Below are 23,504 nucleotides of genomic sequence, written 5' to 3' on the forward strand. Positions count from 1 at the left end.
AATAAACGGTGAACTACCTCTCTAAGGACACGTCTCACTTTCGTGCTATACCTATTCTAATATAGAGAGCCACGTTTTTTTTTTTTAAGCACTCGCCGTAACAGGCTAAAGTAACAAACCGTATGACAAAACAAAATTTAAGTTTAACGCTGCATACAGCTCGTATGTAAAAACTGTTTCTGGATGTGCTGCTGCATAAAACTGAGACACAATAATAATAATATTTAGGTTTGGTTGTCCCAAAAACCATTAGAGGATTATGGGAGAAGCCGTATTGAAGGGAACCGAAAATTTTGAACACCTAGGGTTCTTGATCATGCACCTAAATCTAAATACATGGGCCTCGACCAATTTGGGTTCCATATAAAATGCAGCCGCCGCAAAAATATGGTATGAAACTAACGTTCCCCTTAAGGTAAACGTGTTTCAAACAGGCAGCACGTCAAGATGCAGAGGCTTGATCAGAGGATGCGCATACCATCTCACTCAGGTTCAGAGGTTGACAAGTCAAGCTTCATGTAAACTGGCTGCCATCCGTACATATTTTGTGTCACCCTCTTTCTCTCTGGCAACTCCATTGAAGGACGTTGGAGGCTTGAACAGTTAGACGTCAATCATCATCAGCAAGTGCGCTTGCCCTGACAGAGGCAATGAACATATTGCGATTCGTCTTACACAAACAGCCACCTATAGCATGGCCTAAATTTTATTTGTGGAAATCAATGTTGCTCTATCATAGGTATATGTTAAAACAAAACGGAGACTATCTAATATATTCCTGAAAACAACTTTGCACCTTTACATGGGTATTAGTAAAGTTGGTTGAATAGCTTTGCAGAAGCACTAGACTATTGTTTTACGTAGACAAACAACGCGAATGTTTTTCAGGACTCTTTCGTTGCACATTTGCTGTAGATGATTTTGCAAGCAAAAGTAGTTACATGTATGCTTCCTAAATGCTGCGCAATACAAGCATCAGTTGTCACAGAACGATCTTGTAAACTATTTTCGCTAAAGAGGCAATTCTTGGGATTTGGCACATTGATTCACTATATGATTATTAGTTATGACGTAGTCATGGGCTACGGAATTTAGATAAACTAAGGTTAGTCAACGTGTACCTGAACCTGAAATACAGGGTCATCTAGTAATTTGCCTTCATTGAATTGTGTTCACAACGACAGGATGCGAACGTGTGGATTTCAGGTGAGGTGCCAAAATGATAACCATTCTAGTACCGCAGTAGCTAAAACTGCTAGGCAAATGACCACCACCATTCAATGAGAATAACTCAAGGGCACCGCCAACGAATGGTCAGAATCGGGCAACAGAAAAATTTAATTCACTACTGTGCACGCGTGACATTGTATATTTATTAGAATACTGCGGATTTTTTATTAAAAACATATATAAACAATACGAAAACATTATTAGCGTTAAGGGGACCTGAACGAAAGGTCAGGATGTCTGTCTCCCAATCACACTAGTAATGTTATCCTAATAAAGTCCATACCAGCTAGGGCAACTTTTCATCTTTTCAACTGTTTTCAAAATCGACAGGCGCTGCTTTTTTTTAATGAACAAAGAACTATACAGCAAAACTGCCGCCGTTTGTGTCGATACCAACAACGGTACTCTAGTAAAGTACTTGTACGCCGTGAATAAAAATACTCCAGCGTTACGACCACTCTTCTTACTGTGAAATTATTTATTTTTTTGTGAGTTTCAACAGCTTTTCTTCGACTAGTCTTCGTCTTCGCACTAAAGTTTTTATTTTGCCAACCTCAATGCCGTGAAATCCGTAGGCGGACAGGTTTCGAAATATATGGCTATAGCAGTTCAACTTATTTTCGGTTCTGGTGGGGAACTCGTTCATCAAGCTTCAAAACGTCCAAGCCACATTCCCGATTTCACTCTAGACGAGGATTCGCACCGGAGCGTTTATCATTCAACGATTTCAAGGTTGCTTCTCGGCGTCGTATGTTTTTGAACCAATGTTCTTCTAACGCTCTTTTTGTGCAACTATGCTATTCAGACACATCGGTGAACAAAACCAGAAGTCACCAAGGGTCTGTGTTTGTAAACAGTGAATGGGTCTATACAGCAGTACTGCATAGAATTCTGAACATCAAACACGTCACAAACTGCCTTAGCAAAAAAAAAAAGAAAAATAGACTGATAGCTCTCAACGACTACACAAACACTGTTCCTGTCTTGAGGGTGCGTACGCCCCACCAGAGTGTCGAACTATTGAAGTGAAAAAGAAAACATGGCGACCATATCTGCTCTGTCGTGAGCGAAATGAAGAGGCGGCAACTTGATAGGCTTTGAAAAGCACGCAGTTGGGCAACTTACTTATTTTAACAGCAGGCGCACTTTGGGCAGCAACTTTTTAATTTACTGCGCGGCTAAAAACTGACATGCTAAAATAAAAGCAGCTATGCGCTTGCCTGCATAAAGTGAGAAGTGGGGAGGCATTACTTGGTCTCTTTGGTTACCTATTTCTTTTTTCCTTCAGTTGTTTTTTTTCTCATTCTGATTTTCTATCTTTGTAATAATTGCTTGTAATAAAATATTTCTATTTACTTCTGTAATCTCACTATGTATCTATGTTTTTGTCTGTCGCTGTTCATAATTTTTTTTCTTCCTATTCCTTTTTTTCTTTATCACTTTCTCTTTCACGCTCTTTCCCCTCTTTACTTTGCTAGTCACCGAACGCTATTTCTTGCATGGTAATATATTTTGTTTTTTTCTTGTTTACTTCCGGCAAAATTATTGCAGTGTATGTTATATATAATTCTAAATAGGGTCAACTTTAACCTTTGACTATGGAAACATACAGAGTACCATAAAAAATTCATTCATTCTCTCATCTTTCCCTCCTCTTCACCCTCGTATATCTCCTTTCGACAGAAATGAAAGATTCTACGCATCATAAAAGTTTTAAGTATTCGGCAATCTGATAGCGAACACGTGGCTGAGTGAGGTTTTAATGTGCATTCACGAGGGCCGTTGAAGAGACTGTTGAACACTAGAAAGAAAATGAAAAATACCTTGCCGGTTCTGTCCCACCACCACGTTCCTGGAAATTCGCAACCATGAAGTTTTCTTGGCAATAGCAGACAAGTGGCCCATTATCAAGCTTGTGATGTTGCAATCTCTGGGCTTCTTAAATTGCAAGGGCATAGGAGCCACCGTTCCTTCTTTCGAATCATCTTAAGTACGCCAGCGCCGCAGAGTGAATGGAGAATCGGAGATAGTGCAGTAGTAACGGGTAAACAAGAACGCAGACACTCCATAAAATAGGCTGGGCCTTTCCGTAGGTGTGTGGCGTTCTCGAATCCTCTTTTCCGGTGAGCAATTAATCTAGACAAGCTCACTCGGAGCCCACCTTGGACCAGGTCGTTCAATTGATACTTCCTCGCACAACTTGTGTGGACCGGGAAATTGGGGCTTCAAGTGAAAGTGTGGGCCAGTTTTTTTTTCTGACCATCGCCTAAAGGAAAAAGTTAAGCACAAGAGGAGCTAGATGCACGAATAATAAATACAGAGCTAGGTAACATTTCGTTTTCGCCTAGCCTGGTTTGTAAAAAACAGAATGTCCCTGAAGGGGTTTTGGCATCCTCCGCGCGTTTTGCGAAGGCGATATTCATGTTTAAGGTAACATTATTTTACAAAAAAAAGAACTCGCTGACGGTTGTATATAAAAAAAGCTCTATCTACTGTAAGAAACTACGTAAACGGGCAATAATAAATCTTTTTGAATAAGAAGCTATTTTTTAACCAAAATAAGAACCAAGCCGCAGCTCTGTCGGTCATCTTTGGTCTAATATAAATATGATGTGTAAACAAGCTTTCATCTGAACAACACATATCATTATTTTCTGAGATTGCGCTGACTGAAATATTGTGCTATAACAAGACACAACAAGCGTATACAGGTTTACAGTTTAAAGCACATAGAACAGCTGAACGTGCTTAGTTGGACGAATAATGAAGCTTGTGCATATGTCTTAACAAGAGAGTGAACTAACGAGTGTTCATCGGGTAAAAAAATTGGGGGCCTTAAAGCTATCAATGCGATGAAGCCCTTGTATATAGAGATTCAAAAGGTAACACGATATCAGGTCATTTGGTTTTCTTTTACGGCTATTGTGGGTACCTGTAGTTTCGGTTGTATAAAGTACATGGCTAAACGATACCTCCACGTATTCATTAGGTAAGCGCTACTTAATATTGTCGATGTTGCGCACTGGTGCACAGGAACGAACCAGAAACAGTCAGATCCTTCTTCCCAATAGGTTACTTGTGGACGTTTTTGAACGCTGGGACTTTTCAAAATACCGCTACTCTTGTGTCGTCATTTATTGCATTCGATAATACGTCAAACAAGCGGCTCCACATCAAAAGTCCTAATAGTTATTTAACACAAGCCTCATCCGAAAAATGCACTCTACGCACCACTACAGCATTGTACCAATTAGCAACATTTGCCTCTGGTGCATACTTGTGTACTTTTTCATGAAGTGGTAAGAATGGTCACTTGATGAGCCCGGGCTTGCTTCTCTATTAGTAGATAGATTGTTCTTGGTTTTCTTTTGTTTTTACCTCGTTGTATTCGTACACCTTCAACTTTCGTATGCACATTTAAACTACGTTTGCAAAACACTCAATTTCGTTTGCACCGCGTAGTGACAAAACCTATCTTTATACGATCTGTATAAGTAGCGTCGCCACCTACGAACTTGTTACAATATTCAAGACGAGGTCAATTCTGGAGACCAGTGCCTACCTCGCGTCGTTCTTTTTGGTAAAAGTTCTAACAGTAACAAAATTTATTACATGACATTAAGTACCAAAATGAGGCCCATCTCATTACACAATATTTTTAGGAACTTGGTGGCGTGTTCTCGATGACTGAAAGAGTGAAACATAACCGCACACTCGAATATATCAGCCAAAGTTTTTATCAACGTCGGTCCAGTACCATACAATGACTTTGACCCCAACGGTGGGTGTTTGGTGATGATTGACATCTTAGTGTATTGGTAATACTGTTTCACCCGAAAACCAAATGCAAAAACTCTCCAGAACTCTATGTAAAAAAAACAGCGCGTGCTTTGTAATGCGGTCGTCAATCACTAACATTATTTGCACTGCGCACGGTACATACGTAGTATAATACAACAGTGAGGTAAATATTTTCCTATTTGAAGTCTGAAAATTCGCCTATTAGCTTTAGTAGCTTCCTATGCCTGTTATGACTTGGCAGTGTTTCAGAGGGTACGTTGTTTTGCAGAGTTTTACCGAGTTCGCCTCTGATATCACGTGATATTTCATTAAATGGGTAATAAATATTGGGGACTAATAATGAGCTACTGCTACTTACAACAGAGAGTTCTTATTAACCAATAAGAACCAAAAACAACAAGACCGTACTGCATTGTATCAAAGCACTGTTACGAGATGCATAGATTCCGATAGCCTACCACGCGTGCTTTCCCAAGGACGCACCTGCGCTCTAATTACATCGGGATTGCATGCAGTGTGGAAAGGTTAAATTGTTACTTTGACTAGGGGTAACCACATACTCTTGACCACTAACGCATCACTCAGCTCCAGATAGTCAGCTGTTCCTCGAAAACTTGTCCTGCTGCATTGATTGAATGCATCTTTAGAGCACTGATAGCTCGTCTTTACCTAGTATTCTTGACAGGCTGCTTTGCGGGAATACCAAGACACACAGAACCTAGCATCAACCGGATGCAACAAAGCAGTCGAAAGAGCTGTGGCGATAAATTTTTGCCGCATTTTCTTGCTTCACGGCGCACAACGACACGCACACGCGTCTTGTAGCACACCAGGTAGTGTAGCGAAGCAAGTCTTTCGTTCTGGCTACTTTCGCTGCATTTACCAAAACTATATATTTCACGCTGCTCCTACTCTAGCATAGGACGCTTAAGTGCGTACGGCCTTGCCTCACCGCGAGTGCTGCAGACGCGCCTATTGGGCAACATCGATAGCAGGGACTCTGCAAAAATGGTTTTCCTGCGACAATACTGTATAGGAACTTCAAATACCTAGAGCTGCAAACTGTCCAACTGTATTCAGCAGACAGGTGAACTCCGGACAGGCAGAGCGGCCAGGTTTGGTACCCACCGTTGACAAGGTGCCTTTTTGTCAATTTTACGTCATAGTTATATCTGACTTAATGCAGTGCAGTTAGAGTGCAAATGACGTCCCGCTTGAATTAAATATGTTGTTGACATTTTCACTAGCAAGGTTTTTCTAAAAACTAAGGTCTCATAAAAACTTATTATATCTGATTTGTACAACACAACACCACGGTATAATTATGAGAGACGTCGTGGTGGAGGGCTCAGAAATTGTTAACAATCAGGCGTTCCCCAACGTGTGTGACATTTCAAAGTACATGGACATTTGCCCTTTCACCTCCATCAAAATATGATGGCCGCGACCGAAATTAAACCCACGACCTTACGATCAGTAGCCGATCACCATAACCACTGCTCCATCACGGTGTACATTAGATGAATACGTCACGACAGGAAAGACAGATCGGCCAATTAACCAGTAGCAAGGACCGCGCATGCAAGCTCTCATGCGAGTTGAAGTAAGTAGCGATGATCCGCCCATAAAAGACGCAACTGCACCAAGGCCCGTGCAGGCAGCACAGACTATATATAGACGGAAGTTAAAAGAATATCGGCAGTAGCTGTGGCGCGCTCATCTATCACGGTACCGACACGCTGATAGCTGTGAGACGCTGATGAGGCTTTTTGCAACAGGCAATCGCCAACAGCGGTACATCCTTGTCTAGGGGGTGTGGCTTGTTAGGTAGCACTCCTTGCTACAACGATCCTTGTTAGCAGCCAAATTTTGTCCTCACTTCTGACAATGCACACCTCAGAAAAGAACACCGAGATAAAGAGAACGAAAGGATCACGGATATAGCTCGTAATAATACCAGCTGCCAATACTGGAACAGCGTATCAGGTGCATATCATTGTTTCACCTCAAGGAGACTTATGCATGTCAAGGACTGTACTACGTGGCTTTAATGGCATGCGTAGTGTCAGTATTTTGGTAATAGAATCCTTGGTAGCAAAGTAGACGACGTGCCCTTGTGTTACTACACGAGAATGACACGAGACGAAAATGTTTCAAGTACTTGAAGAGACATTCAGGATCAAGCGTATTAATACATCTAAAAACCGTTACAACAAAATTTGCCGACACCATCACGTGTATAGTCACGTGGCCTGAGAGAGAGAGAGAGTCACACATAACGTCATACGGCCACAAAAATGTGATCCAGTGAGATAAGTTCTGCCTGCCATTGAATGAGCATCGCTGTAAGCCAATGCACTGGTTTCTCCATGTCAAAAGAGGAACAGTAACCTAGGCCGAGCCGCTTCGCGTTTATAACATATCTCTATTTTTGGCAGCATCACAACCAACAGAAACAGATCTGCTCTACCAGTGACGTCATTGGTTGCCTCGGTCACATACGCACGTTGCCTCGGTCTCGGTCACATACGTACGTTAAAATGATTTGTGGGGTAACGTCCCAAAACTACTATGATTATGTGAGACGCCGTAGTGGAGGGCTCCGGAAATTTAGACCACCTGGGGTTCTTTAACGTGCACCCAAATCTGAGTACACGGGCCTACAACATTTCCGCCTCCATCAGAAATGCAGCCGCCACAGCCGGGATTTGATCCCGCCACCTGTGGGTCAGCAGCCGAGTATCTTAGCCACTAGACCACCGTGGCGGGGCGCGCACGTTAAAAAACTACCTTTATAAGGAATGAAAAGCAACCGCGGCAAACCAATGTACAGACATGAATGCCTTCAAGGAGGTGATCTTCTGCTCTTAGAAAAGGGCGTCGATTACTGAGAGATAATTGGCTAATTAAAAGGGGGAATGATCTCATGTAATCACGTTTTCTTTAATTCAAGGCAGCAGGACAAAGGAGGTTGGTCTTACACAAAAGAAAAAGTGTTTGCTCGAGGCAAAATTACCAGCCTTCCGAAAAGCGCATTCACAATTAACCATTTCGAAGGTTCAGCAGAAAAAAAGTAGCACGAAAAAAAAAAAGGCCATTATCGATTTGATAAGTCGAATACAATTGCGAGTACATAACCGCACACAATGAAGCGAGATTGTCGAGTACTATGGGACATAAAAAAAATCACGGTATATTTAAGCAGTCAATGATAATGAGTAAGACGAAGCGTCAGTCAGTCTATCCGCTCATCCACCCATCCATTCGTTCTTGTTTCCACGCGTCCGTCCGTGTGACCGTCCGGGCGTCGGTCCATCCATCCATTCATCCGTGCGTCTGGTGATGCGTCTGTCCGTGCGTCCATCCATGCGTCTATCCGTCGGTCTGCGCGTCCATCCGTTCGTGCGTCCATCTGTTCGTCTGTCCGTCGCTCGTGCAGCCGTCCCTTCATGCGTCCGTACATCTGTCCGCCCAACCGTGCATTTATCTGTGAGTCCATTCATCTGTCTGTGCGTCCATGCGTACGTCCTCCCATTCATCCGTACACCTTTATGTCTGCCCATTCATCCGTCCGTCCACTCATCCGTCCATCCGTCCATCTGCTTGTCTGTCCATCTGTCCATCTTGCGAACACTTACCTCCATCTCACATCTTTTCATCGTTTATTCATCATAAAGAAGTACCGCTATGCAGAGGACATTTCATGGACTAAATGAACGGTGGCTACATACCATAGAGTTTGATACAATAATACCTAGAGAGGAATCTGGCGCTGCGATCGTGTACCTTCATGGGAATTGTTGAAATTACACGCTTCGGATTTGAAAGCATTAGCCAGCGTCTACGTGTTTTTTTTACATTTTCAGTTTCATTCTTCACGCAGCGGGGGTAGTGGGGTGTGGTGAAAAAGGTTGAAGCACTGCTTTTGCTGTGCGAAGAGGCTGACGAGCACTAGATCTCTTGACTTGCTATGACGTTGGAGCTTTACGAGTCGTATTGGACAGTTTCAACCAAGTGTCTTCCACTCACTGCTGCGCATAGATGTAGCGTCTCATGCCAGTGCTGGGTATCGCCTCGAGTTTCAGGTTTTTCACAAGTGCGTCTTGCCTAAAGGTGTTCTAAATCGGCTGCAAAGTGATTACGAAGCTAAGAAGACGCACCACCACGCTCTGCTGACTCGACTTCACAACAATAACATAGATGCGTTGGGGGCAGACCACTGGGAAGACGCACCTAGCGTCGCAGAAGACGAAACAACAGGTGTTTCTTATTTAATACTGTACTGTTATTTCCATAAATATATAGTACATACTTTCGAGAGAAAAACACTAATGACAGTTTCCCAGTGTTGTAAAAATAATTTATTAAATCTTGATGCCAACGCAATGGTGGAGCGATGCATACATTGATGGTTGAATTTGCCTAGGTTTCTCTTTGGCCACCTGGTCACAAAAAGGCTTTGCATAAAGTTTGCTTGCATATAATTGAAGCAAGTTTCAAATAACTACAAGTTCATATGACTTTGCTTTACACCCAGAAAAGATGCGTCGCAAATCTCTTGATTGTGTTCCATCTGAAGCTGATGCGAAGCCTGTACTTCTCATAATTCCCATGGGAGTACAAGCACCGCTGAAGGAGCCCGCGTAGACACAAGCGCCAGATTCCCTCCTAGGTTTTATTGTATGAAACTCTATGCTGCATAACAATACGACAACAACAACTACTACGACTATTACTTCTAATAATACTATTACTAATAGTTCTACATACATCGTGGGCGCTAATTCCATGGCTTAAAGGGACGCTAATGTCAAATAAAAATGTCAGAGTGAAAAGTCAATTTATTACAGCATCTAGAACGACAATATTAACAGCAATCCCAAACTTACCGAGAAGCTTGGGTAAATGCACCTGAATACATGTGCTGCAGTAGGACATTCTCAAAATAATACCGATGACATCAGACGAACTGCCTACAAATATTCACTACTAATAGATCTAGCTTCAGTAAATAAAGAACCGTTTGTGCATCAAGAGACACAATAAAATGCTGCTTGTTGGTTTCTGTTTGATTCATGAAAAAAAAAAACGTTCGACGTTACTGCAGAGATTCAAACGAGTGTTTAAAAATTCAATTTTCACGTAGTTAAACTGGACAGATCGTGCCATATAGTGGGGTGTAGTTGAACCAAAACACGTCTGCCATCTCGGAGTCAATGGCAGAAATATGATCAATGGCCGTTGTTGCTGTTGTGGCTCCCGCTGCTTTCGTTCTGTCTACTAGCGTCGGCGAATACTCAATAAAGCCGGGCAACGTTGCGTACGCAAACAGTGACGAAAGTCGGTCTGCTTTCTGAAGGCTGTTTTACACGGCACGATTTCAGCGAAAAAAATTGTTCCATTCGCTCCAATCGCTCTGTTCGCAGCCGTCGTTAATGGTGGTTTTGTTTCACATAGACCACAATTTCCGCTCTGCGACTGAAACGACGAGTTCTTGCCACCGCTCTTAGTGACAGACTCGAATGTATTATAATAATATGTGCATTATGGTATCATGAAGTTTCCGTGAATGGTAACGAAGGGCCCACTTGTTTCGTCATTTAAGAACACTGTCCAGTCTAAATTCATTTTAGAATGCACAGCATCGGCCATTACCATAACAAACACGTCGACTCTAAGTCGACGGCTTGGCCGGACCAGCCATATTTCGACGGGTCTCGACCAAAAATCGCTCCCGCAACTGCGATCAGATCGAAAATTTTCAACATGTTGGAAGCTCGCCGCGGACTGCTGCGGCGAAAGTGAACTGCCCTTTTTTTCGCTGCGAGCGAATTCGCGCACTGAAAATCGCTACTTTTTGTGTCATGTGAAACAGCCTTCAGGCGGGCAATTTGAAGTTCCCTAACCCGACGCGGGCTCCTGAACCGTGATTTTATTTCAAAAGAAGCCCTTCCTTGTCACAAAACTAACACTGCGAGGTTTCTGGACCACTGTTTTCACAGTTAACGTCGACTTAAAAGATGCCTTTAGTGTCCCTTTAACAAGCTTCACTCTTGAAAGGAAGTATGCTTTTATGCGAGGGAGCAATGAGGCCATTGAAGCATTTCAGTAGAAAGAAACTGAATGCACCAACTGGGTTGTCCTAAAAAGAAAATATGGTGATTTAAAGAAAAAAATACAAAAGGCAACAAAGACGCTTATGCCGTGCCACCCTTGGGCTAAATTTTCTCACTGTTATTTTCAGTTTGCGTATATGCCCGACAGTCTTGTGCCAGGAATGGGGATCCTTGTTAGTAGCGCTGAAATAGTGACGACCACAGAAACCAATGTTTATAATGAGGTAACGAGTGGCGCGCAGGTTCGAGTAAACGCACATGCAGTGTTTTATCTTTTTTTCGTCCTCTCTGCTATAGTGCAGCGGGGTGATTCACTATATATATATTTTTTTCATACCTGGTCTTTAACGTCTCGAAACCACAACATGATTATGAGAGATGCCGTAGTGGATGGCTCCAAAAAATTCTGACCACCTAGGATTTTTTAACGTGCACTAAAGTTTCAGCCCACGGGTCTTCAGCATGGTAATTCGCACATTTCCAAGCGTTCATTATTTCACGGACTGCTGTTTTGCTACAACTATGGACACCTAGTTTTCAGGAGGTGCGTGCTTTATTAGACGAGAGGGTTGTACTTATGTCACGCAATGTTTCATTAGCTCCGAATTGAAACTCAGGCTCTGAAAACAGGTTAAAGTTATTTCAATTCTTTTTCGTTTTATGCGAACACCATGACGAAATGGAAGTTTTTGGCGTAGTTAATGAATTGGTGTATCTGTGCCATCTCATTTTTTTTCTTGATGAATCCGGACAAACGCAATCACCGCTTTTTCGTCTCTGAAGTCTGTCTTGTGCCAATAGAAAGGAAATAGATACATAGGGAGTTTCTCATCACCCTGGCCACCAAAAATTTTCCGTTTTCCGCTACCTTAGAAACGGGCTGTCGAAGGAGAACAGATTGCAAACGCGATGAGATATTTCTCACTAGTCATGCTCAATTTCAGCTGCTTTTTAGTGAATTAAACCCCAACGGCAAGTGCATAAAGCAGAGTCTGAGAAACATTATACTATGGCATGTTTGAAGTTTCGCAAGCTAAGAAAATGTTTCACGCAGTGGAATGGCAAAAGACACTGAAAAAGAATTGGTGTAATATTAGCTCTGAGAATGTTTGCTGAAAAACGAGGAAAAAAAATGATCGATTGGTATGTGGGGTTTAACGTCCCCAAACCACCATATGATTATAGAGACACCGTAGTGCAGCGCTCTAGAAATTTCGACCACCTGGATTTTTAACGTGCACCTTAATCTGAGCACACGGGCCTTCAGCATTTCCGCCTCCATCGAAAATGCAGCTGCTTCAGCCGGGATTCAATCCCGCGACCTGCGGGTCAGCAGCATGCTTCTTTTGTCACTAGAACACCACGGCGGGGAAGAGAGAAAAATGACTTTACAAATTGACGAGTGGCTCACTTAAGAAATACAATGTTTCGGTGAATTTTCCGAACTGCTATAATAAAAACAAAGTAAAACAAACAAGTTCAACCAGTGCACACGTGAACTCTTAACAAGAATGGATTTTTAGAAAAAACTAGATTAGAAAATATTGCGTGCATTTGGTCATGTATACAATACGAGTAGCTTTCGTCTACCGAAAAAAAACAGTATATATATTTTTTAATTCCTTTTACTATTATGCATGCTCGTTTCTTTCACTTTGTGTTTTTTAACTGATTTTTGAAACACGTACCTAAATTTTGGTTAATAAGAAGTGAAGAAATTACTTTATAGCACATTGTATTGTTTTCTGGCATTGTCTAAGTATTTATTAGGTGCACGGAAGCTATACGTTGAAAATCAATCAGTTTTTCTCCATTAAAATAAAATTCCATGCGCTCACGTGCGTACAGTCGGTCAAAATTTTAATGTGCGCAGCGACAACGTCTTTGTCTCTGAGCGCCATATTATGGAACGAATTTACAAGAAAATGTTTAGCGGACTTGTGCTATGTGGGCATACACTTGTCCTCATCTACACACGAAGAACGGACATTCATTTATGACAGGTAAAAATTCGGCTAGTCCAGCAGACGGCATTTCTTTAAACCAAGAGCCTCAGTTGAATATGATGCCTTTTTTTACAGAAACTTCTTCACGCAAAAGAGTGCAAATAGTGACTAGCTTAGCTTTATCATGGACAGTTCGTTTAGTTTAAAAGGACGTGTGCGTCCGACCAACTGTACTTGAGGCATCAACGATAACAGAGACAGTGGCATAGCAGGAAGTGGATGGAAACTTAAGAAGATGCAATGCATTAAGAAGCGAACCGCAAAACAGAATAGTTATAGGCGCATCAAACCACATCGAATGAGTGAAAACTTTTCCCGATGGTGAGGCCTACCTACGGCAGAGGTGGTGGATCGCTTCCTGGTCACAGCCAAAAACTTCCAGCCTAAGCAAACGCTGCCGTTCCCTTGGCTCCAGCGGTCAACGTGGAAGGGTTGAAGGTTATCGGCACAAACGTCTGCCGATAACATAATTAATTATGAACAATATGCTCATGCTTTTTGTTTCCTTACAATATCTGCAATACCTGACAAAAGCCATAACAACAACGAAGAAGAACACTGTTTTCGTTTCTCGCTGATCCTAGAGTGAGCTAATCTTGCCCTATTAAGAGCCGTAATCAAAGAGGTTTAAACAATTTTTTAAACCTTCCTAATTGGCCGTAATATGGTTTGTATGAAAACAAGAGAAGCACTTTCTAGTATCTTTAGGGGCGAGGCTTCTTAGGGTGTGGGTCGTCCTCTGCAGTAGTAGTAGAAGTAATAGTAGTACGTAGCCACCTCCAGCTTATGAATTGCTCAATAGATGACATTGTCTGTATATGTCTGTACACGGCTGAACATTTGATAATGTTGTGTAGAGGGCTCCACCTTATACTCCAAGATAAAGGCGCGGAATTTTTCAAAGCATTGTGTTTTAGGGACAGTGAAGGCAAAAAGAGACTTTGAACGGGTATAAATAACCAGTAGGAGGCCAACTAATTGGTTGCTACAATCAAGGTATCAATGAAATTCAATCTTTATTCAGATAGTGATAGTCCTTACCTTTATGGCTTGGTGGCGTGAGCCACTACCTGATCTAAAGGGCACAGCTGGATACATTCAACCACCCACCTTTCCTTCGAAATGAAAAAAAATGGCAGCTTATCCACGGCGTGAATGATGAAGAGTGGGGCGAAGCATCCGTCCATCCATTCGTTCTTGCTTCCATTCGTCCATGCGTCCGTCTGTGTGACCGTCCGTGCGTCCATTCGCCCATCCGTGCGTGCTTCTCTTCATGCATCCGCACGTCCATCTGTGTGTCCGTCCCTGCATTCGTCCATGCATCCGCCCCTGCATCCGTCCATTTGTCCATCCAGTGGTGCAGCCATCCATGAGTCCGTCCATGCATCTGTCTGTGTGTCCGTTCGTCCATCTAGTAACACTCCAAGTACCACCATCTCGCATCTTTTCATCATATATTCCGAAAAATGCACCGCCATCCAGCTGACATTCCAAGGACTAAACGAGAGTTGGCACACGCACACTTTCTTACGGCTTGCTCTTCGTGTCTACTTCCCACCTTTAACCACCTCGAGTTCATGTTATATACTAGTTAACTGTATTCATGGCACTGCGGCTCAATGCTCGCTAAACAATTCTAAAACCAAGGAGGTAACGCCCAGCGAGTATAACGTAGCAACTCTTTCTTGTCAGATAGTGCTCTATTTACATGCCAATGGCTGCTAATGGGGAATGAGAGACAGAAAAATTCGGCTTTTAGTTAACGCGCACGGTGCGAATTTTTTAAAGTTCAACAACGCACAGGAGAAATCTCCCACCGGCACCACCTTGCAAGTCAAAACGTAGGACATGTTACGCACTACAACGAGGGATGAACGGCTGCCGCTTTAAGGGGCTTCGCCCCCAAAAAACGCCAGGCCTGCGCGTAACGCGCCGAACAGTCACAGCGAAAGCTAGACAAGCGGCTTTTCAGAGCCTTTCCTTAACACTCTTTGGAATGCTACAGGTGCACTGCTGGGTACCCACTGCACCATAAATAGTGATAAATTTTGTGTGGTAGACCATTATTTTTTATGCTATCCCTCGTCATTCTATGGAGAAGCGTGGTATCCGCTACACACTTGTTGGAAGTTTTGTGCATTTTGTTTTATGCAGTGGCTGACGACAATGAAAAAGACATGCCGTAAGTGGGTATGCGCCACAGTCAATAGTGATAAAGAACAAGTTTTCTAATAGGTTGCAGCATCGGACGACCTAGTCGTTACGCAATTCGCATAGTGTGACGACTGGCTGTTCCTTTGATGTTCTAAAACGCTTTATTATTCATATCAACGCAATTCCTTTCCCGACATCATGCCTGCCTAAAGCCAGTTTAGAAACAAGTTCCAAACACTGGCGTGGCTCAGTAGTAGAATACTGGGCTGACATACCACAGACCAGGGTTGAAATCCCTTTGTGTCAGTGGTAGTTTTTATTTACCGAGGTTCAAGCCCTAGCATGGCTCAGTGTTAGAACACTGAGCAGGTAGGCAGCAGACACCATTGTCTTATTGATGTTTTTTATTTACCAAATTTTTTTTTCGTTCGATATTGGTTACGGACACCGGCGATGGCGGCGGTGGATAACTACGGCGCTGCGCGTGACTCGTATTTTGATCTCTTGACAGCTTTTGCTGTAAAAAAAACGTAAAGCATTGAAGCAATGAACGCTAGGTATGTGTTTTCCACCTACTTTACACACGTAAAGAAAGAAGACTGACGATGTGGGGGACGAAACAAGAGTTCTAGTAGAGTTGATTGTTCCTGGCTATTCTGAATAGTACGAGATTGGATGTGAAGTTGCAGAATTGAACACCGGGTAGGGCTATCGGCGTGCGCATAGGGAGATGCGTACCAAACTGGAAAACGCCAAAAGAAGTAAAAAAGGTTGTTTCAGCTTCATACTGATGTGAAATCCGCGAGGGGCGAAACAGCGCTGTTCACCGGTGTTTTCCAAGGCGAAATTGTTGTTCGTGGGAAATTAGAAAAGGAAGAAAAATATTTGATTGATTGATTGATTGATTGGTATGTCTGTATTTATTGTTTTGTTCAAGCCGCCTTCGATTACCAAATGATTGATTGATATGTGTGGTTTATCGTTTCGAACCACCATTTGATAATGGGAGACGCCGTAGTGGAGGGCTCCGGAAATTTCGACCACCTGGGATTCTTTCACGTGCACCCAAATCTGAACACACGGACCCACAACACTTTCACCTCCATCGAAAATGAAAGAACAAGGAAGGCCTGCCTGAGGTAATTCGGCACACTGCCTCGAGATATATTGCTTTAATGAGGCACTCGTGATGCCCAGCCTGAAAGCGTGGCCCGTAGAGACAGCTGTTTCAAAGCAGGCGTTATTGTTTGAAAGCATATTGCGAAATTCGTTGTGACACTTGAAATACATGACTTTAGAGTAAACAGCCATGGTTCGGTCTCCGGTTTCTGACGAAATACTTAAGTGCCGCGGGAAATTTTGTCGGGGATTCGGACAGCACTGCCAAGCCAAAATAATGTGCCAGGCTGTGAAGACCAACCTTTAGGTCATGATATGCATCGTGGGGACCGGTGGCGCGTCGCAGCACTCGCGATCATTTTCTGGTTTACACCTATTTATGTTCGATCGCGACGACGGCCTTACACGCCGACAAGCCGGGACGCTAAGGCGCCTCGGCACTAAAAGGAGTGGCCTCTGGGGATAAAGTGCCGCGAACCTTCCGTAAAACGACACCGACAACGACACTGCGGGATACATGGTTACCGCATGCCTACGAATTTATTGCAGAAAGGGTTCCGAGGTCGCTTCTTCTTCACCCGGCAACCAGCTAACGCAACCTTTCCTGGCAGCTGTTTGCAAGACATTTCGGCATTTCCACGTACTACAAATATTTGCCTTTCGTGTCCTTGACTTCTTGCCATTCTTGGTGTGTTGATGTGTTTAGAATAACTAGTGAGCGCTTTAGGGCACAACATGCACTCTACCATAGAACAGCCATACGATGATAAGAGAGCATAAACGACTTTCACGTCTGCGAACGATACACAGGCTTAAGCTGTGTTTGGAAGAAATGTTCGATGATTTATTTTCCTCCCTATTCAGAAACTCTCCTTAATTTGACTTGAACTCGACTTGAAACCACCTTAAATGCAGCGCGTTTGGAACGCGTCTGTGCGTTTGTGCTGCCTTAGCACCGCCTAAAGACAGCGCGTTCGAAACACATTGGTGCTGCATTGAAGTCGGTGACAAGTCAAGTGAAGCAACGTTTCTGAATACCGGGGTGAGAGTACGATGTGCTCTGTATGGAAGCGCAATAGGCTGTCGCAGTGTGTTTAGAAAAAACTGGTGAACGATTTAGAGTACTTGGTACTCTACTACGGGAGAGTACTAGGCCGTCCACGAGACATCTACTGATTTCGGGTATGGTGGCACACCACAAAGAGTAACAATGACTCCGAGTCACAGACATTATTTGAACAGCCTCCTTGCTTGCTATCGAGAACTCACTCTAATTTTGAAGACTATGGACTTGCCCTGGTTTCGAATCCACAAGAAACATTAATAAAACCATGCTCAAAAAAGGTCTGTGGTAGGAAAATCAGCAATGTGTGTTCTCTTATTCCAACACTTAGTATTTTATGTGGCAGTCCTTTTGCATGCCAGTAACGACGTATTCGTCACGAAAATGTTTTGGTAAAATACGTAGGAAAGTGTCACGAACACGTTGCAGGGTGTCGAATTGAAATTATTTTCGTTTTTGTATTAGTTTAGCTCCTCTTCAGAAAGTCTCCTTTCGTTTCTGCTTCAGAAAAAAAAAATGTACCGTTGTGTTTCATAACAATATTTACCTGAATGCGAAAAATTGAAGTTCAACTAATGATAAAAAATTGTATGCAAAAATTTGAAGCTTGAGTAATGTTTAAAATACTGGTTTGGTCGTATAGTCAAACACGCTCTTTCTAAAAATCTGAGAACGGCTAGGACACGTTTTTATCCCGTTCTTAAGGGAAGCAAAACTACATTTACCCCAAATTCCTACAAATAAGGTCAGAGTAGACCGCTAATAGGTTAAAGTAGACTCAAAATTAAATTATGAAATTTTTCGAGCAGGCCTTCCTCCCTGATTTTCTTCAAACGTCAAGGGAGTGAGATTGACCCGAGGAGGTTTGAATAAAATTGCTGGAGTGGAAGCTCCCGCAATGCCTTGCCAGCAGTAGTGAAGCCAGTTTTAGTCCTCCAAAGATCTCAGAAACCAGCTATTTTCTGGTGGTGTCCACTAAGACACCAAGTGGCTTTGATTTGTTATTTTAAAGACTACGTCCATTACAAATTAAAAGATGGTTGTTTCGAAGAAATAGAGTTCAGAGACTAGTAGTTCATCCATCTGTCCGTCTCTCTGTATGTCTATCCGCCCGTCAGTCTGTCTGATACTGCACGTTACGCCTGACGCAGGACAAGGTTAGACTAGAAGGAGCTTTGTCCCATAGTTGAGTACCAAGTACTCTATATCGTTAGCAACTTTCTCCATACACTGTAGTGCTCGCTTGTGACCACCAGCCCGGGCCTGGACAAAGCGTCAATTTAGGCCTAAAATGACGCTTAGGCTAGACCCGGGCTGGTGGTCACAAGCGAGCATACAGTGTATGGAAAAAGTTGCTAACGATATAGAGTACTTGGTTCTCAACTATGAGAGAGCAAGAAATCGTCCCGTGGTGCTCACATTTCATGAGGCCGCCGTCGAGAAATGTTGAGGTTACACGTCGGTGTAAAAGCAGCGCTTGATCGCTTGTTAAAATACAGCAACAACACCGAAAGTGTTCCAAATGACACCACCTATATTCTTCACGAATGTGATAGTCATATATCTGGCTTTCCAAAACATCTTAACTCTAATTATTACAGAGTCCAAATTCAGTTTCGCTGTTGTTAGAGCGTTTTATGATCTGCATGTTACTATAAATTCATTCCTAATATGGCCCGTGACGAAAACATGTCAGTATTTATTCACCCATATATTTTTAAAGCTCCGTGGTGGGCTTTTATAAGATCGACGAGTCTAACCTAGGAATGTATAAGGAGGTTATGAAAAATTGCTGGAGTGTAAATTCTTGCCCACAAGTTAAGCAGTGCCAACCGTAAGACGGCGACTGCAGTTACTAGGGGATAGACGAGCTGTTGACGGTCGGCGATTCGGAAGGAGCGTTTTCTTCGCACATTCACCGAGTTTAACGTGACATCCTTTTACGGCCACATAGCGTTCAAAGTGCGCCCTCGCGTTGCTAGTTTTCTTTGGTAAGCCTCGAATTCAAGGCGAATTTCATTGGAGATTATGTCACCGCTACTAGTCTCTGAGGAATATTTCTTCGGAAACAATTGTCTTTTAAACTAAAATTAACGTAGCCTTTAGACGAACAAATCCAAGCCACTTGATCACTAAGTGGGCACCACCAGAAAATAAAGCAAGTTTCTGAGATCTTTGGAGGGCAAAAGCTGGCTGGACTGCTGCTGGTAAAGCGTTCCGGGAGCTTCCACTCCAGCGATTTCTTTAAACCTCCTTGGCTTGACCTCATAAGCAGTTTGTCATTGAGCACAACTTTTCATATACGGGACCACTGTTCATAACGAAGAAACTCCCACGTCAAGAATTCTTGCTCCGCGCTCCCGTTTTTCACAGGTGAACGAAAGTCCTCTTGAGGTAATAAAGAGGTCTATGGTTGCTCACATTGTTGTTTTTCGCACAATTTCATCGCACCTTTATTTCGGGATTCCGGCCTGTGCTACGCGTTAGTACTGTACTCTGATATAGTCATTATTACGAATTACGTTATCTCGGGTCTTCTGCATTTCCAACGTCAGAAAAAACAATAAAAACCAGCGTGGGTATACGAGAGCAAAAACACAACAGAACTGGGCGCTGACTGCCAATCTTCTGAACGCCTTTCGATTAAACCGACGGCAACTTCTTCTTGAGCAATCTGCAAAAAATACTCCGCCACTTGAACTTGCTAAACTGAGATGCTGAGGGAATTTCCTGGAAATTTCCTGGTTCACGAACGCCACCGGTTAAGAAGCGTGTTCTCTCGGTGGGTCGTCTAAAGGCAAGCACCGTGAACTGCGTTCGGTACCTTTTTAAAAGACTGACAGCGCAATGTTCTGTAAAGTACTTGCAGAAACCTCCTAAGCTAAAGAAAATTGGCTGCATATCTACGGAGTGAACAATGGAGAGTGGGGCGAAGCATTCGTCCGTCCATTCGTTCTTGCTTCTTTCCGTCTGTGCGACCGTCCATGCGTCCATCCGCCCATCCATGCGTGCGTCCGTTCCTGCGTTCGTCCATGCATCCGCCCCTGCGTCCGTTCATGCGTCCATTCATGCATCTGTCTGTGTGTCCCTTCGTCCATCTATTCAACACTCCAAGTACCACCATCTCGCATCTTTTCATCATATTTTCCCCATATAGAAACAACGCCATCCAGCGGACATTCCAAGGACTAAACGAGAGGTGGCACACGCACACTTTCTAACAGCTTGCGCTTCGGGTCTACTTCCCACCTTTAACTACCTCGAGTTCATGGTATATACTAGTTCACTGTATTCATTGCACTGCGGCCCAACACTCGCTAAACCTTTCTAAAACCAAGGAGGTTACGCCCAGCGAGTATAACGTAGCAACCTCTTCCTGGCAGATAGAGCTCAATGTACATGCCAATGGCTGCATGGGAAATGAGAGACAGGAGAATTCGGCTTTTACTTTCTTACGGCTTGCACTTCGTACCTACTTCTCACCTTTAACTACCTCGAGTTCATTCATGGTATATACTAGTTCATTGTATTCATGGCACTGCGGCTCAATGCTCGCTAAACCTTTCTAAATCTAAGGTGGTTACACCTAGCGGGTATAATGTAGCAACCCTTTCCCTTTAGATAGTGCTCAATGTACATGCAATGGCTGCTAATGGGGATTGCAGTGTGCACTTTAACTAAAAGCCAAATGCGTCTCTCACACCCCATTATCAGCTATTGGCATGTACATTCAGACTATTTTTTGTTGTTCGACAACGCACAGAAGGAATCTCTCACCGGCACCACTTTGGAGGTCAAAATGTTTGCAGGTCAAAGCGTAAGACTGGTTACATAATACGACGGGATGAACGGGTGCCGCTATAAGGAGCTTCGCCCCTAAAATCAAATCAGCATAGAAATGGGCTTGTACTGGCAGTGCAAAGCAGCGTGGTAAAGAAATCGTACTCGGCTTATGCAGCTTAGCCTTTGACGAACGCGGTAGAGATGAACGCCGGGCAGAAGGTGCATGTACGTTGGATAATTTGTTTGCCTTGCAGGAATATAGGCGCTCAATTTTCGAGTTTTGTTTGGGTAAACAAGAGTTCGTATTACCTGGATATCTTTATCCCCATTTTCTCGCTCGTCTGACCTTCAAGAAGTAATTGATATTATTGTGCAAGTTAACAGGCAAGAAATTTCTGCTAAAAAAGCTTTAAAATTTGTTCCTTGTATACTTGCGCACAGAAGCCAACAATGCAAATATACCTTTAATTTAAAGGTTTAAAATATTTTTTTATATGTCATGATGTTGACCACACTTTAGATACTGTAAGGACACGCTGTATATATATACTTTTTAGGGGCGAAGCTCCTTAGGGCGTGGGCTCTGCGTCCCCTGTAGCCTGTATGTAGCCACCTCTAGTTTAGTTCTTGCAGTGTTCACTAGATGGCGGTACCATCCCCTGTATGTAGCCACCTCTAGTTTAGTTCTTGCAGTGTTCACTAGATGGCGGTACCGTCTCCTGTATGTAGCCACCTCTCGTTTAGTTCTTGTAGTGTTTACTAGATGGTGGTACTTGTAGCTGATGATGAAAAGATGCAAGATGTTATAAACTAGAAAGCGGTACTTGTAGTTGATGAAAGACGCGAGATCTTATAAAATAGGAATGATGTCACATATGGCGGGTCATTGGTTGAAGGCAATCGTTCGATTTAGTGCGGCGACGTACGCTAGGGGGAGCGATGTAATAAAATCGAGTGGGCAAAATGTACAGAGGATTCATGGTTTACCAGGTTTACCTCCGGAGCTTCGCCCACTCATCATCATTCACTTCGTGGATATGGCGGAATTTTTTTTTGAAATCGTGCTGGCATGAATATTATGATTTATGCCCAGTTTTTTATTCTTTCAATTTTTTATGCATAACAGCTTGAAGACACATGAAAGGCCTTGACTCTATAAATTTTAATGTTCATCAAAAAAAACATAAATTGGCTAACAAATATCCTAAATGAAGTTTCAATGATATTACCCTTACCTCCTGCTGATCCACCCGTTTGGATCATTGTGAGTAAAGCTGCTTATCCTCGTGCAAAGAAAAGACAAACTCTGCGTCACAAGAATAAGACGTGTGGGTCCCAGGTCACTGCGGATTACGATTAAATGAATTGGCAGATGCTTTGGCACGAGCATCACTCGATGGACCAGTAATTTCAGTACTTCCCGAGTTAGAATACTTATCAGGGGTCAGATATAGGAAATTCGCTATTTTTACAGATAGTTTAGAAAATATCACACAATGGACAGATTATCAGCACCTCAAATTTCCATGGAAATCCCAGTGGAGTCCGTCAAAAAAAGTTGAAATTATAATCTCCAGATTCCGGTGCCGTGTCCCCCCCATTAAATTTTTGTTTACACAGATCTGGTCTGACACTTTCACCCCTTTGTCCGTTCTGCGAAGAATCAGAAACTATTGAACATTATTTTGGCTCATTCGTAACTATGCATTAATTATAAAACGACTTTTAGATATTCCATTTGCGAAGCTAGGTTTAAATTTAACCACAGTAAATGTTCTAAGTTTTGGTGCCTCTGCTTTGGGAAATTGCCACAGAGATGCATTCGATGCGGTATGTTATTTTATTCAAGACTCTAAACGTTTTTCAACATAAAGCCCACGTTAACAGATACTCAAAAAAAACGGGTCGAAAAGTAATTTTCAATTCTGGATAAATCCGAGACATACCAAATTAATCGGGTTTGGCAAAACCAGCTGTCTGGTCAGCTCCCAAAATCAAGTTGTAGCTACTAGTGTCTACTTTGTTGTTGATTATTTTTTCTCACTATCTAAATCTTTGGTTTCTTTCCTTTTTTTTAACATACTGTCTTCACTATACAACTCCCCCCCCCCTTTTTTTTTCGATTGTAAGCAATAACGCAGTTATCGTCCATATGAGGCTATATGTTTTCTTGGCCAATCCCCCAGAGTGGGTACGAGCCATGGATTAGAGGATACAAACAAACAAACAAAC

Source organism: Rhipicephalus microplus, chromosome 10 (genome assembly GCF_043290135.1).
Source record: "Rhipicephalus microplus isolate Deutch F79 chromosome 10, USDA_Rmic, whole genome shotgun sequence".
In the NCBI taxonomy this organism is placed as follows: Eukaryota; Metazoa; Arthropoda; class Arachnida; order Ixodida; family Ixodidae; genus Rhipicephalus; species Rhipicephalus microplus.